The sequence below is a fragment of the Orcinus orca genome, chromosome 9, assembly GCF_937001465.1.
Source record: "Orcinus orca chromosome 9, mOrcOrc1.1, whole genome shotgun sequence".
Lineage (NCBI taxonomy): Eukaryota > Metazoa > Chordata > Mammalia > Artiodactyla > Delphinidae > Orcinus > Orcinus orca.
In genome coordinates, this window is record NC_064567.1 from 96,019,580 (window position 1) to 96,033,014 (window position 13,435).

Genomic DNA, 13,435 nt, shown 5'->3' on the forward strand with positions numbered 1-13,435 from the left:
AATTTTTATTTGCTGAATCTGGCAGCCCTGGCCCTCCCACTGGGACCCCCAGCCAATGACTGCCCAGTACAGGAGCGCAGACCCTGACCGGCCTCAGGAGGGATGACTCACGACGCCATTCATGCTCCAGAGCTCCCCGTGAGATCAGACTGGGGATTGACTTCTGCTGAATCCGAATCTGCCTCCAACCCTGTCTTACCCCAACACCCATGCACCTGGCCTCACCTGAGCACACTCTCTCACAAGTGACCGGTACCGGAAGCCTCGTCGCACACCTTCTGGGACCCTCCTCCTAAGCCCTAAGTTGGTGCCAGGCTGGTCTTAGAAATGAGGTGGGGCTCTGGAAGTGGATTGTTTGCAGCGGGATTGACGAGAGGAGAGGAGCGTCACTGGTGGCAGAAGCAGTACTGGTGGCAGACTTCCACTGATTCCCATGGTGGGGGCAGAGCGCTGATGGAAGGGAAGGCACCGCCCGTGTGATGTCTGGCGCTGAGGGCTCTGGGGGGGGACGTCAGCCTAAGTACTGTGCAACTGAGTGGCTGTTGATAAGTGTCACAATGCACTGGAAAGAGAAAATGCCAGGCTCGGATCTCTTGATTTAAAGCAAAGTGGGAGAGGAGGAGGGTCTCCTGGGCAGTATTTGTCTCCTGCACCCAAAGGCCAACAGAGCTGGAGACCAGATGCAGGACTTAATTGTAAGGGAGCAGTATTTGAACTTCAGAGAGGGCAAGCTTGCCCCGTGAGGGAGGAGTGTGGGCAGTGGTGTGCTGGCCAATGGTTAACAAGTGGCTCTCAGGGATGATGGAGGACGTGGTTGGTAGCATTTTCTTTTTTTTTTTAATTTACTTATTTAATTTATTTATTTTTGGATGCATTGGGTCTTCGTTGCTGAGCGCCGGCTTTCTCTAGTTGCGGCAAGCAGGGGCTACTCTTCGTAGCAGCGTGCGGGCTTCTCATTGCAGTGGCTTCTCTTGTTGCAGTTGCAGAGCGTGGACTCTAGGCATGCAGGCTTCAGTAGTTGTGGCATGTGGGCTCAGTAGTTGTGGCTCGTGGGCTTAGTTGTTCTGTGGCATGTGGGATCTTCCCAGACCAGGACTCGAGCCTGTGTCCCCTGCATTAGCAGGTGGATTCTTAACCACTGCGCCACCAGGGAAGCTCCTGGTAGCATTTTCTGATTTTCATGGTGTAAGCCCTCCCTCCATGGCCAATTTCAAGCTGCCAACACGGCATCACTGAAGGAGGAGTTGGAAAGAGAGGCAGGTGATTGGCTTTCCGGGTATGTGTAGATGAGCTTGAGAATTTTGAATTCCCAGATTCCCATGCAGCCTCTGCTCTGGGCTTACAGAGTAGCCTTGTTTTGAGAAGGAGGCCTTGTCTCCCTTGACAACAACGCAGAAGTCTCAAAGAGACGATGTATGTCCTTCTCAGGACCTGCCTCTGCCTCTCCCCCTGGCCATATGCACTAATGTCAAATCTCAAAATGGCCAGTTGGGGAAGGCTTGGACCTGCTGAGGGAGGAAAAGAATGATACGCTGAGGTTTCTGCAGGCTCTGGCTAACATGTTCTGGCCGGAAGTGGGAGACTTGACCTGCACGTGCTGGACCAAGGCAGGTAGACTCTAAGGAGAAGGGTAACTTTGCTGACAAGGGAGCATTCACCGGTGATGTAGGATTTAACACCCTGGCAAGAGTCCCAAGAGAGGGTTCCATTACATTGCTGGGGTGGCTCTCAAAGCTTTAAAAAAGCAATGACCCACATTAAAGGAGGTAGAGTCTTACTATATAGCATAGGGAACTATATTCAATATTCTATGATTATCCACAATGGAAAAGAATATTTAAAAAAATATATATATGTATAACTGGATCACTCTGCTGTACAGCAGAGATTAACACAACATTGTAAATCAACTATGTTTCAATTTAAAAAAAGGAGGCATAGGGCTTCCCTGGTGGCGCAGTGGTTAAGAATCCGCCTGCCAATGCAGGGGACGTGGGTTTGAGCCCTGGTCCAGGAAGATCCCACATATCGCAGAGCAACTAAGCCCCATGCACCACAACTACTGAGCCTGTGAGCCACAATTACTGAGCCCACGAGCCACAACTACTGAAGCCCCCGTGCCTAGAACCCATGCTCCGCAACAAGAGAAGGCACCACAATGAGAAGCCTGCGCAGCCCCACGAAAAGTAGCCCCCGCTCCCTGAAACTAGAGAGAGCCCGCGCGCAGCAACAAAGATCCAACACAGCCAAAAATAAATAAAATTTTTAAAAAAAAGTTTAAAAATAAATAAATAAAGGAGGCAGAGGTTCTTGAGTTTATATGGCAGACCGTGGAGGAAGTGATCAAAAGGATAAGAGAAATGGGTATAATAATGTTGATCTGCTCTGTAAGACTGGAAAACCCACAAGGTGGCCATACTCCTTGGAAAAGTAGAGGGATACTCTGTTTTCCAAGGCTGTGGGGGACATGCTGATGAGGGGACATCAACAGAAAGGCTCAGAGGGGGCTGTCCTCTGTAGACCAGAGCTGATGGGAGGAGACGTTGTTTCAGAATTACACTCCTTAGTAGCAGTGGGGATGCCAGATCCCTTAATGGCAGAGACCAGAAGCAAAGCAGGAATAATTACCATACTGAGCAGCAAGACTGGCAACCAGAGGGGGTTGGCCTACAGGGATCTAAGGAGAAAGCTGATAGAGTGTTGTATCCTTCGGGCCAAGAAAGGGTGAGCAGAAGGCTGAGGTCAGCCACCCCAGTGGAAAGTTAAGATGGAAAGGCATAGTTTCCAAACCCGACCCTGTTCTCAGGTCCAGAACCCATTGATTGAAAGAGGGACTGAGTCTCCATGAGGAAGGAAGGACCCCGAAACACCACGGCAAGTATATATAATAGGGATATGTGGCTATTTGCCTGAATACACATAATATTCAGATACTTCAATGGCTATTTCATGGCAATTGACATGGATATCTAGGGTCCCAATGTATTATCATGGCTCCCCTGTTAGCACAGGGGCATACTGGGGTGAGGGGATAAATAGGGTTCTCGCCCTGGTCTGCCTTATGTGGGATCTACTAGTTCCATGGATTCACTCAGTGGCCACTTCCCTGGATCCTGAACATATAATTGGAATGGATTTACTTAGCTATTGGAAGAGCCCTCACAGTGGTTCCTTGATCCATAGAACGAGAACATTTGTAATAGGAAAGGCCAAGTGCAAGCCCTTGAAATTGCCACACACACACACACACACACACACACACACACACACACGAGCCAAAAGAAAAGTGTCAAATCCTGGGGAAACGGCAGAAATGATTGCCATTCTTAATGACTCAAAGGGCGCAGGGTGTGGGTCACATCATATGATCATTAAATTCTCCAGTCTGATCCCTGAAAACTGAATGGATCAGAATGGATGGCAGTGGACTGACTACCACACATTCAGTTATACAATTGCAGCTGAAGTGCTGGATATAGTATCTCTTCTAAAACAGATTAACACAGTTTATAGTAGGTACATAGTAGGCAGCTATTAGTCTGGCAAATTTATTGTTCTGGACTGAAAGTACCCCCAAAGTTCATATGTTAAAGCCCTAACCTCCAGTGTGATGGTTTTTAGAGGTGGGGCCTTTGGGAGGTAATTAGGTTTAGATGAGGTCATGAGGGTGGGGCCACCATGATGATATTAGTGTCCTTACAAGAAGAGGAAGAGACGGCAGCTCGAGCTCTCTCCATCATGTGAGGACACAGTGAGAAGGTGGATATTTGCAAGCCAGGAAGAGGGCTCTCACCAGAACCCAACCCTGCTGGTACCCTAATCTCAGACTTCCAGCCTCCAGCACTGCGAGAAATCAATGTCTGCTATTGAAGCCATCACCCATACTGAAGCTATGGTATTTTATTATGGCAGCCCAAGCGAAGGCATTCATTGTTTTACAATTCCCTTCAGGAAGGAAGAACAGAAGCAGTTTGCGCCCACATGAGATGGATAACAGTATTCAGTCACAGTCTTGCTCCAAATGATGTGAATTCTCCTGCCCTCTGTCACAGTACAGTCCCAAGACACCTAAACCATCTGGTCTACATAGACCACAGAACATTATATTGACTCACCATATTGATGACACCATGCTAGTTGGACCCACCGAGCAAAAGCGGCAAGTACCATGGATGTCCTGGCGAGGTACACCAGGAAAAGACTCAGGGGCCTGCCACATCAGTGACATGTGAGGGGCCCAGTGGTCTGGACATGCCAAGGACAACTGCTTTCAAGTGAGCAACAAATGATGTGCCTTCTTCTCTTATCGCTAAGAAAGGTGCACAGTGCTTGACAGGCCCCTTCAGGTTTTGGAAGCAGCATATTCTGCCCTTGGCAATACTGTTCCAGCCTATTTACTGGATGAAATGGAAGGCTGACAGTTTAAGCGGAGACAGAGAAAGAAAGGGCTCTGCAGCTAGTCGGCCACAATCAGCCCTGACTCTGAGGCCATGTGACGCGGCAGCCCTGATACTTGAGGTGTTACACTGTGTGAAGTGTGATAAACCCCCAGAGGAGGGTCACGGACCAGAACCCGGGCTCTGCACCAAGGTCCTGCCAACTGCAGCAGAGAACCAAACACCACTTGAAAGGCAGCTCCTGGCCTGTCACCGGGCATAGGTAGAGACAGAGCATCTGACCATGGGACATCGAGTGACCACGTGGCCAGGACTGCCCGTCATGAGCTGAATGCTGTCAGAGCTGCTAAGTCATCAGATCGGGCAGGCCCCGCAGCCATCCATCATAAGATGGAAGTGGGGCATCTGCAACCAGGCTCAAGCAGGTCCAGCTGCAGGAACAGCTGGCCCAGACCCACCTGTCACCTACCACTCCTGCACTGATGCCCCCGTGCCCCTCTCTCAGCTCACAGATGGCCTTCCCTTTGCCTGGCTGTGGAGGAGGGCAAAAACCCACCCACGCTTGGTCCACGGACAGGTCAGCTTGGCCAAGCTGGGTTGGTACAAGCTGGGAGTGGACTTCTGCTGCACCGCAGTCCCACTCAGGGTGGCCCCAGAAGACAGCAGTGAGGGGAAATCCTCTCAAGAGGCAGAGTGTGGGGCCGGGCACCCAGTGACTCACTTTGTGAGGAGAGAGAAGTGGCCCAAAGGTCAAGGTACGCAGAGACCATGGACAGGGGTGAATAGCTTAGCTGGAAGGAGAGAGATTAAGAGGACTGGGGACAGGAGAGGTGTGGGGAGGAGGCGTATAGATAAATCCAGGTGCATGGGAGTTACTGCCTGTGAGAAACCATCTGCTAGAGAAGAGGCACTAAATAAGCACGTGGAGGACTGACCAGCAGCTCCTTACGTCAGCTCAGTGTTTACATGATGCCCTCACAAACCAATAACAGTGGTGGCGGAGGTGGAAGCATAGGCTCCCTTTTGCCAAGACTGATCTAGCTTTTGCTGCTGTCAAATGTGTGACCTGCCAATATCAGAGACCGACCCTAAACCCCTGGTGTGACACTGTTCCTCCAGGAGACCAACCAGCCACGACTCGGTGACAGGTTGACTACCCTGGGCCCTTCCCTCTCTGGAAGGGGCAACAGTTCATCTGATATTCCAGGCACGCATCTGCCTTTCCTACATTCAGTGTTTCAGCCTGTTCCACCAACCGAGGAACCACAGAATGTCTGATCTACTGATATGAGATCCTCCACAACACGATCGCAGACGAAGGGCCCCTTCATGGCAAAGGAGGCTTGGCAGACAGCACACGGTCCACGGGATCCACTAGTCCTCCCACCTAGAAGCTGCCCCCCTTATACAGTGGTCACACAGCCTCCTGAAGGTACAACTGAGCTGTCAGCTTGAAGATGCTCCCCTATAGAAGGGGCAGGTGACCTCCAGGGTGCAATGTCCTCTTTAATGGCCACTGGGTGATGCTGTGTCCCTAGAAGGTACAATACATGGGTCTGGGAACCAAAGGCTCTTCATCACTCCCCCTGACCCATCTGGGGAACTTGTTCTTTCTGTACCCACCACCTTAGGTTTTGTGGGCCTAGACGTCCTGGTTCTCAAGGGAGGGCTGCTTCCAGTAGAGGTACAAGAAGAGTTCCGCTAAATTTAAAGCTATAATTGCGACCTGCTCACCCATGCTCCTTGTGCCGGTAGCCAGGCAGGCAGAGGACAACAGCCAAGGCCAAGGAGCTCGACTGGGTACAGTGAAGGGCACTGGGTCTGGGGTGGCTGGAGTGTGGCTGCAGATTTCAGGCCTTGAGGCTAAAATCTGGGCCGCCCCATGAGGGTCTGGCCCTGCGCTGAGGCCACGGGAGGTTCTGTGCAGGGAAGGCACACCTGGAATTGGGCTCAGATGGCTCACTCGGGAAGCAGTGGGAAAAGTGGGCTTGCAAGCTGAGGACCTGGAGTGGGACGGCCAGCGGAGCCAGGCGTGGGGGCGAGGATGGTAGGGCGGAAGGGCTGCTGGGGCCAGCTGGCCAAGGGGCACACAGCAAGGACGGGCTATGCAAGACAAGAGCCCAGAGCAGGCCTGTGAGCGTCTTGGTGAGTGGAGCTGGGCTGCGCGGGGGCCACGCTGCTGTTAGGACAGGCATGGACGGGGGTCAGGCCGGGTGTGCCCAGAACAGGACCCTTGTCCTGCGTCCCTACACCAGCCCTCTGACTCCTGAAGGCGGCTGATTCTAGTATCTCAGGCAGCTAGTGCCTCGGGCTGGGCCGGTCAGATTGCGCGCACCCTGTGGCTCTCCAGTGGGCTCGTGGTCCCAACAGAGCCCCGAGGAGTCCTTCCTGGGAATCGTGTCTAGCGGCAACTCACAGGGAAGAGCTCTCCTTTCCCTCTGGTTATAAGGCTGTAAGGCTGTGAGCCTGGAGCTCCATCGTCAGGTGGGGAGAGTGACGCCAGCCCCAGACAGAGGTGGACAGAGGGGCCTTGGCTGCCTTTGAGTCTCAGGTCCTGCTCCCCAGAGCTGTCCTACCCTCAGCACATGGAGCTCGGTCCCATCAGGCCAGTCCAGCCCCTCTTTGCTTCCTCTGGTTCCACTGAGTTTGCGTTGCTTATGGCCAGGGATTCCTGACGATTCCCTGGGTGACCACCTGTCAGAGTGGCTGTGACCTGTGCTACTGAGGGCGGTAGCCACTGGCTACATGTGGCTCTTGGGCACTTGAAACGTGGCAAGTCCACACTGGGAGATGCTGTACGTGGAAAATACACATGGCTTTGGAAAGCAATATGAACCATAGCGTGTGAAATATTTCATTGACAGTTTTTATGTAGATTACACATTTCAATGATAATATTGCTTTTGTTTTTTTTCTTGGCCGTGCTGCGCAGCTTGCAGGATCTTAGTTCCCCAACCAGGGATGGAACCTGGGCCCTCAGCAGTGGAAGTACAGAGTCCTAACCACTGGACCGCCAGCGAAGTCCCAATAATATTCTGTTTATAGTGGGTTAAATAAAGCATTATGAAAATTAATCTCTCTACTTCTTTTTACTTTTGTAACGTGCCTACTAGAAAACGCTGCGTTTCCCCCAGACAGTGATGTGCAGGGGTATGTGCCTGCATTGGAGGGAAGGCTGACTGAGGGTCACCCATCAGACACAAGCAGAGCACTTGGCCGTGGACAAGGGGAAAGGCGGGGGACTTCTGGCTCTTCCTGGCGGTGCTGTCCCTTCATCCTCACGGACCAGAAGCGTCAAGTCCTTGCCCCTCCCCTAGGAAAGTGGTTTTCTCCTGTGCTGCAGGGCCTCATGACCCAACGTGTCCCATCCTGAGTGTTCTTCCTGCCTCGAAACCCTCATGGGCACATCCCATCTGGGCTGGCTTCCCCCACAGGCCCCTGTGCAGCATCCCTTCTTGCTGGCCTTCCTGGCCAACCCACCTGGAAAAGATTGAAAAGGAAGGGCGTGCCGTGCACCTCATCCCAAACTCCCTAAGATGTCCAGGAGCCACTTGCCCTGGTTCTCAGTCCCTTCCTTCTGCTGTTTATGGGCCCCCAGGCCCTCCCCTAGCCTGGCCTCTCCTGCCCTCCACTGGGCCACGCAGGAGACTGGTACCAATTCCTGAACGTAGGGAAAATGCAGGCTGTGACCTTGCACGGGTCTGGGCTTGGGCAGCCTCCTCTTTTGCCCTCCTCAGGGCTGCCCAGGAGCGGGAATAGCTCTGTGTGGTCTGCTTTATAAGATTTTGATTAAAAGTGTCCGAATTTTTCTTTTTTTTGGCTGTGCCCCACGGCATGCGGGATCTTAGTTCCCTGACCAGGGATCGAACCTGTGCCTGCTGCGTGGAAGCGCAGAATCTTAATCAGTGGACCACCAGGGGAGTCCTAAAAGTGTCAGAATCTGATTAAAAGCGTGTGTGCAGTCGGGGGTGGGTGTAGGGGGCGGATATCTACAGCTGCAAAGAATAAGTCCTCAAAGCCAGTGAGCCAAAGGGTGAGGCAGGCAGGCGGGGCTGTGCCCGTCACTGAGCTGGGGGTGGGGGCAGGGAGGCAAAGCCACCCCCTTAAGAATTCCTAGTCCCTGGAGTCTGTGAAATGTGGCCTTACACGGCAAAAGGGGCATGGCAGCTGTTAAGAACCCTGAGATAGGGAGATGGTCCGGGATTATCCCATGGGCCCAATGACATCATAAACATCCTTAGAAGAGGGAAGGGGGAGGCAGGAAGGTCAGAGAAGAAGATGTAATGACAATGACGGAAGCAGAGATCGGAGGGATGGAGGACGCAGGGTGAGGACTCTGTATCTTCTGGAAGGGGATGCATCGCGTTCCTCCTTCCATCTGTCTACTTGTGGGACTTCTCTGCACTTCTACTCACGGTGGAAGTGTTGTTCTGGAAAGGTCGGGGCTCAGTTACCTAGCATGAGGGCCCCACCCTGCTCATGCCTGCAAGAGGTGCACACTCAGGGGCTCACACCCATACAGCAGCCCAGGGGGGCACTGTACAGGAGGGGAAACTGAGGTCTGGAGGGATTTCAAAGTCGCCGAAGGCCACCCTGCTGGAAAGGGGAAGAGTGAGGTTGAGCCTGCAGCCCAGCCAGGCACAGGCTGGGAGCAGAGGGCAGTCCTTGGAGGTGGAGCTGGCCTCCTTCCCTTCTGGGTGCCCAGACCAGTTCTGCTCTCTGGGGAGTGCTAATGAGGGAGGGTCTTTATCTCCTCCCCGCCCCTCACCTCCCCTGGGGGCAAAGGATGGATCTGCTGGGTCCTTACAGGCCGGAAGCACTCCACCCAGGTCTGTTGCTGATGCCCTGTGAGGGACAAGATAGACGGGCTCCAGGCTAGGCATTTACAACTTGGCCTCCTGTTTACATTGCTTGGGGTGAGAAGAAGATGGGCTTCAGGTCGGACATTTACAACCAGCCTCCTGTTTGCACTTCAAAATAGAAATAACAACAGAAACAAGGTAAACAGCCAGGCTTTGTCTCCTGAAGACATTTTAAGATAACGGTCCTGGCAGGAGCAGAGAGGGACTAAACCCTGTTTGAGTGAAGGATCAAGAGGTCACATATTTCCCATCCTTGGGGCAAGGGAGACACTACACATGCGCAGAAAGGCTCCCTGGGGGTCAAAATGGAGGGGGCGCTACCCCATAATATGTGATGCCAAGGCCCCCCATAGGCCTCTGGGCTGGAACCCATCATGAAAGAAAGTTGCGCACACACGTTGGGGAGGTCCTAGGGCAGGACAGGTATGGAAAAAGAAACCAGGTAATTGGCCAAAGGTAAACAAAGACCCGGAAGAACTGCCCTATATGAATGCTTTAACCGCTTCTTTACCGCTCTCCTCCTCATTAGGGAGGACGCCCACACCCTTGCTCACCGGGTGTGCATCTCTGCCTTACTTCTGTCTTAACTAAACAAACGGTTTCTCTGTGTGCTCTCCCACTTGTTGTACTGTGTCTCTAATAGTCAACTTGTACCCGTTTTTACAGTTTTTGCCTCCTTGAGAAATGCAGTTTTCACTGGGGGCAAGGGCCAGGGGAATTTTGTTTCTAGCCTCTAGCCCCTGGTGGTCTAGCAGCTAGGATGCCTGGTTTTGATCCAGGCTGCCCAGGTTCAATTCCTGGGCAGGGAACTAGATCTTGCTTCAAGCCACCACTCACTGCCGTCTCTCCGAGATCAAACAGGTCTCCTGCCTGGGCAGGGTGGCCGGCACAGTGGGCCGAGGGATGGGCAAGCCCAGGGTGCCCAGCGTGGAGGACCACAGCCTGTGCCGAGCTGGCTCACCATTCAACACCCAGGGTCCTGCCCAGGGCTCAGGGGTCTGCTGAGCTGTGTGTGGCAGGGGTGTGTTGGAAGGTCAGCAGGCATCTACAGACATTCATAGGACATAAGGCCGTGGTCCTAAATGTGCTTCCGCAAGCACACTATGCTAGGACACCTTAGAGGGGCGGGAGCAAAGGAGACAGTGTAGGCACTATCAACCCCGGAGCAGTGAGCAGTGGTGGCCAGAGCCCTGCGGCCTCTCAGAAGCTCCTGGTCCCTGCGTCCCCATCTGATCGACCTCCAGCTACACCTCACAGAAGTCTCCACACCCAGCCTAGGCGGCACACGCTGCTATTGCCCCATTTTGCAGACCAGGCGGGTGAGGCCCAGAGCCGCGCAGATCTCACCAGGCCTCGAGGGCAGGCTCTGCCCTCTCCAGGGGCCACCTCTGGGCTCATGAAGTCACTGCCTAAGAACACATGCTCTCACTGAACCCAGGTCTCCATCACTCACCCTGTGCGACTTCAGCAACTCACGGGGCTTCTCTGCCTGCAAAGCCCTCCTCTGTGAAATTAGGGGCAGGGCAGCCTCCGAGAACCATCGCCAAGAACAGCCAGTGGTTGAGCAGTGGGCAGACCTGGCCGGCGGGGACTTGGCAGCAAGGGCCCATCGCTGCGGCTCTTCCCCTCGGTGAGACTCCTGCTTGGGTCCAGCACCAGTGGGGGAGACTTGGAAGACCTGCCCGCTGCCGCCAGCTGGGCAGGTGCAGCCTGGTGGGGGGCAGCCGAGGGGGGAAGAGCAGATATGGATTGAGCGAGACATGTGAAGAGCAAGTGCAGGGATGGGAAGGGGGCAGTGATCGAGAGCAGGGCAGCAGCGGGCCCTGAGGCATCGGGGCCCAGGGGCAGCCGGCCGCCCACCCGGAAGGGTGGGTTCTCTGGCATGGTCTGCCCGCACACCTGACCCTTTGTCCCCCTTACCCCGCAGGACCACTCGTGTTCTGAGTACACACTCTGGCCTTCATGGCCTCTGCAGCCCCGCTCCCCCCAGTGCCCCTCCCAATCACCTCCCTTCGGTCTAGAACATGGCTGGGCTGTCAGCATCAGGCAATTCCCACTGGTTCCAGCAGCTGGTGGGACCCCCGGCACCCAGCTTGGCGTCCGGGAGCTGCCCTGCGGGGAGCCTGTGGGAGGCTCAGAGCCCAAGCACCCTGGCCCGCCCCAGCCCTCAGGATGGGACCTTCTGGCGTCAATGGCCGGAGGATGAGCCAGACTGGCTTTCTCAGGGGCCAGGGAGAGGCCTGGGCCAGAAGCCCAAGTCTCGTGGAGAGGAGAGCCCAAGACCCAAAGAGAGAAAATGTGAACACGTGTCCGAAAAGCAGAAAAGACAAAAAAAAGACCATCTGAATCAGGGGGAAGTGATCCATATTCTGGGGTGGAAGGTTCATCTCTCCCCAAGTCAAAACCCCCATGGTGCTTTTTATGAAACTTGACAACTGGCTTTCAACTTCACTGAGAAAGGGGAGGCAGGAGCCGGCACCACAACTGTATCTGAAACGCGAGTGGCTTTAGTGAGGGATTCCTTGGAGCAGAAGTAAACAAACAGAAATGGACCCTCATCAGGCACATGTACTTGCTGGAACTTCGTCCCATAAAGCTGGCTTCTCTAAACAGCTCGATGGCCTGTACACAAACTGGTCACCAAGAAACGGCTGCTCTTTCAGAAATAAAGGAATAGAATACATGGCGCAAGAGAGGAGATGGTGGCGGTCAGACGACCAGGGGCCTTGGTGGACGCCAAGAAGCTTCTTGGGAGGCCCCTGGAGGCTGAGGAGGGAAGTGGCCTGGAAGAGGAGGACGTGGGCTCAGCAGGGAGCCCTGTGCTGAGCAGAGGAGGGGTGCAGAGGAGGGGCCCGAGGGGACTCCAGTCTGGGAGGAAACTGGGCAGGGGGCAGACCCAGCCCTGAGGGACTGATGTGGGAGGCAGCAGGCTTGGGGGGGGATGAGGGGGCCTCTTCTCAATGTGCACCCAGCCTGAGACAGAGAGAGGGACAGAGACACAGAGAAGCAGCGAGAGACACACAGAGAGAGACACAGTGACAGCGAGACACACACACACACACACAGATGAAGAGACAGAGAGACAGACCTAGAGAGACACAGAAAGAGAGGGAAAGAAAAAGAGGCAGAAATAGACAAAGAGAGAGAGATAGGGAGATAGAGACACACACAGAGAGACGCAGAGACAGAGACAGAGAGACAGGAGAAGGAGAGAGACAGAGAACGAGAGAGAGACAGAGAACGAGAGAGAGACAGAGGAAGAGCCGCGTCCTCCTGAGGATCAGCGCCCACCCATGAGACGGGAAGTGAGATGAAGGTGGAGGGGCTGGGCCAGGCTAGGCCTGCCCCGCTGTCGCCGGGATGGGGACACATGTGGAACACGCCTGGGCTGTCCCCAAAGGCTGCAGCGCAGCCCACAGTGGGGGCCCCAGAACCTTCTCTGGAGGGCCGCCCTTGAATGCAGCTCTCACGTCGCTTGCCTCAGGTGGCTTCAGGGCAGCTCTGCAGAAATGGGGGAGGCGGCCGAGAGCACTGTGTGCCTCTCCCCCGCTCCCACCCTCTGGTGCTGCTGCTGCAGGAGCAGGCGTGGGCCTGGCTGGGTCTGCACTGCGTCTCACTGCCGGGTCCCCTTGGCCTGCTCCTGACCCGAGAAGCCCCAGACGATGATGCCTCTCCAGAGCACAGTCATGCTGGGGATTTTAATGCTCTTCCTGAGGCGCCTGGACCCTGAGGCCTGGGACGCAGGCAGCTTGCTCAGCTCTCCTGGGGCAGTCTCTGCTCCACGGCCTCCCAGCCCAGCCCCGTCACGGGACCACAGGGACAATGTCTCACACTGCTCAGAGCCAGAGGCTCCTGGCCGAGAGGGGCCCACGGCAGGCAGGCACAGCCCCAGCCCCTGCTGCTGAATCCACACCAGCCACGGGGAGCCTGGTTCCCCCCACACTCAGGGTCTTATCACCGCTCTGCTCAGCGGAGCCATCTGCTCCTCCCTGCGTAGGCCCCTTTCCCAGAACACCTGCTTGGGGCCCACCTGGAGCTTCGCGTCCTCCTGAGCATCTGGCAGTAGCAAGGTCTCCAAGGGGCTTGGGGGGCAGGGCATCTCTCCTGCTGGGGCCCCAGATCCGCTGGGACAAGTCCTGCCAGGGAACCTGGATGCGCATGCCTGCCAAGTGATGC

General features: G+C 54.8%; 1 protein-coding gene and 1 long non-coding RNA gene across 6 annotated transcripts in view; one reads left to right on the forward strand and one right to left on the reverse strand.

Annotated features, from left to right (window-relative positions):
- GCK (glucokinase) overlaps nt 1–13,435 on the reverse strand; it is a 55,581-nt gene that overhangs the window by 28,781 nt on the left and 13,365 nt on the right. The gene's annotated exons all lie outside the window — the stretch shown is intronic.
- Nucleotides 580–4,254, forward strand: LOC125965353 (uncharacterized). Its single transcript, XR_007479141.1, has 3 exons — nt 580–695; nt 2,807–2,878; nt 3,956–4,254. It is a non-coding gene; the product is annotated as an uncharacterized LOC125965353 (long non-coding RNA).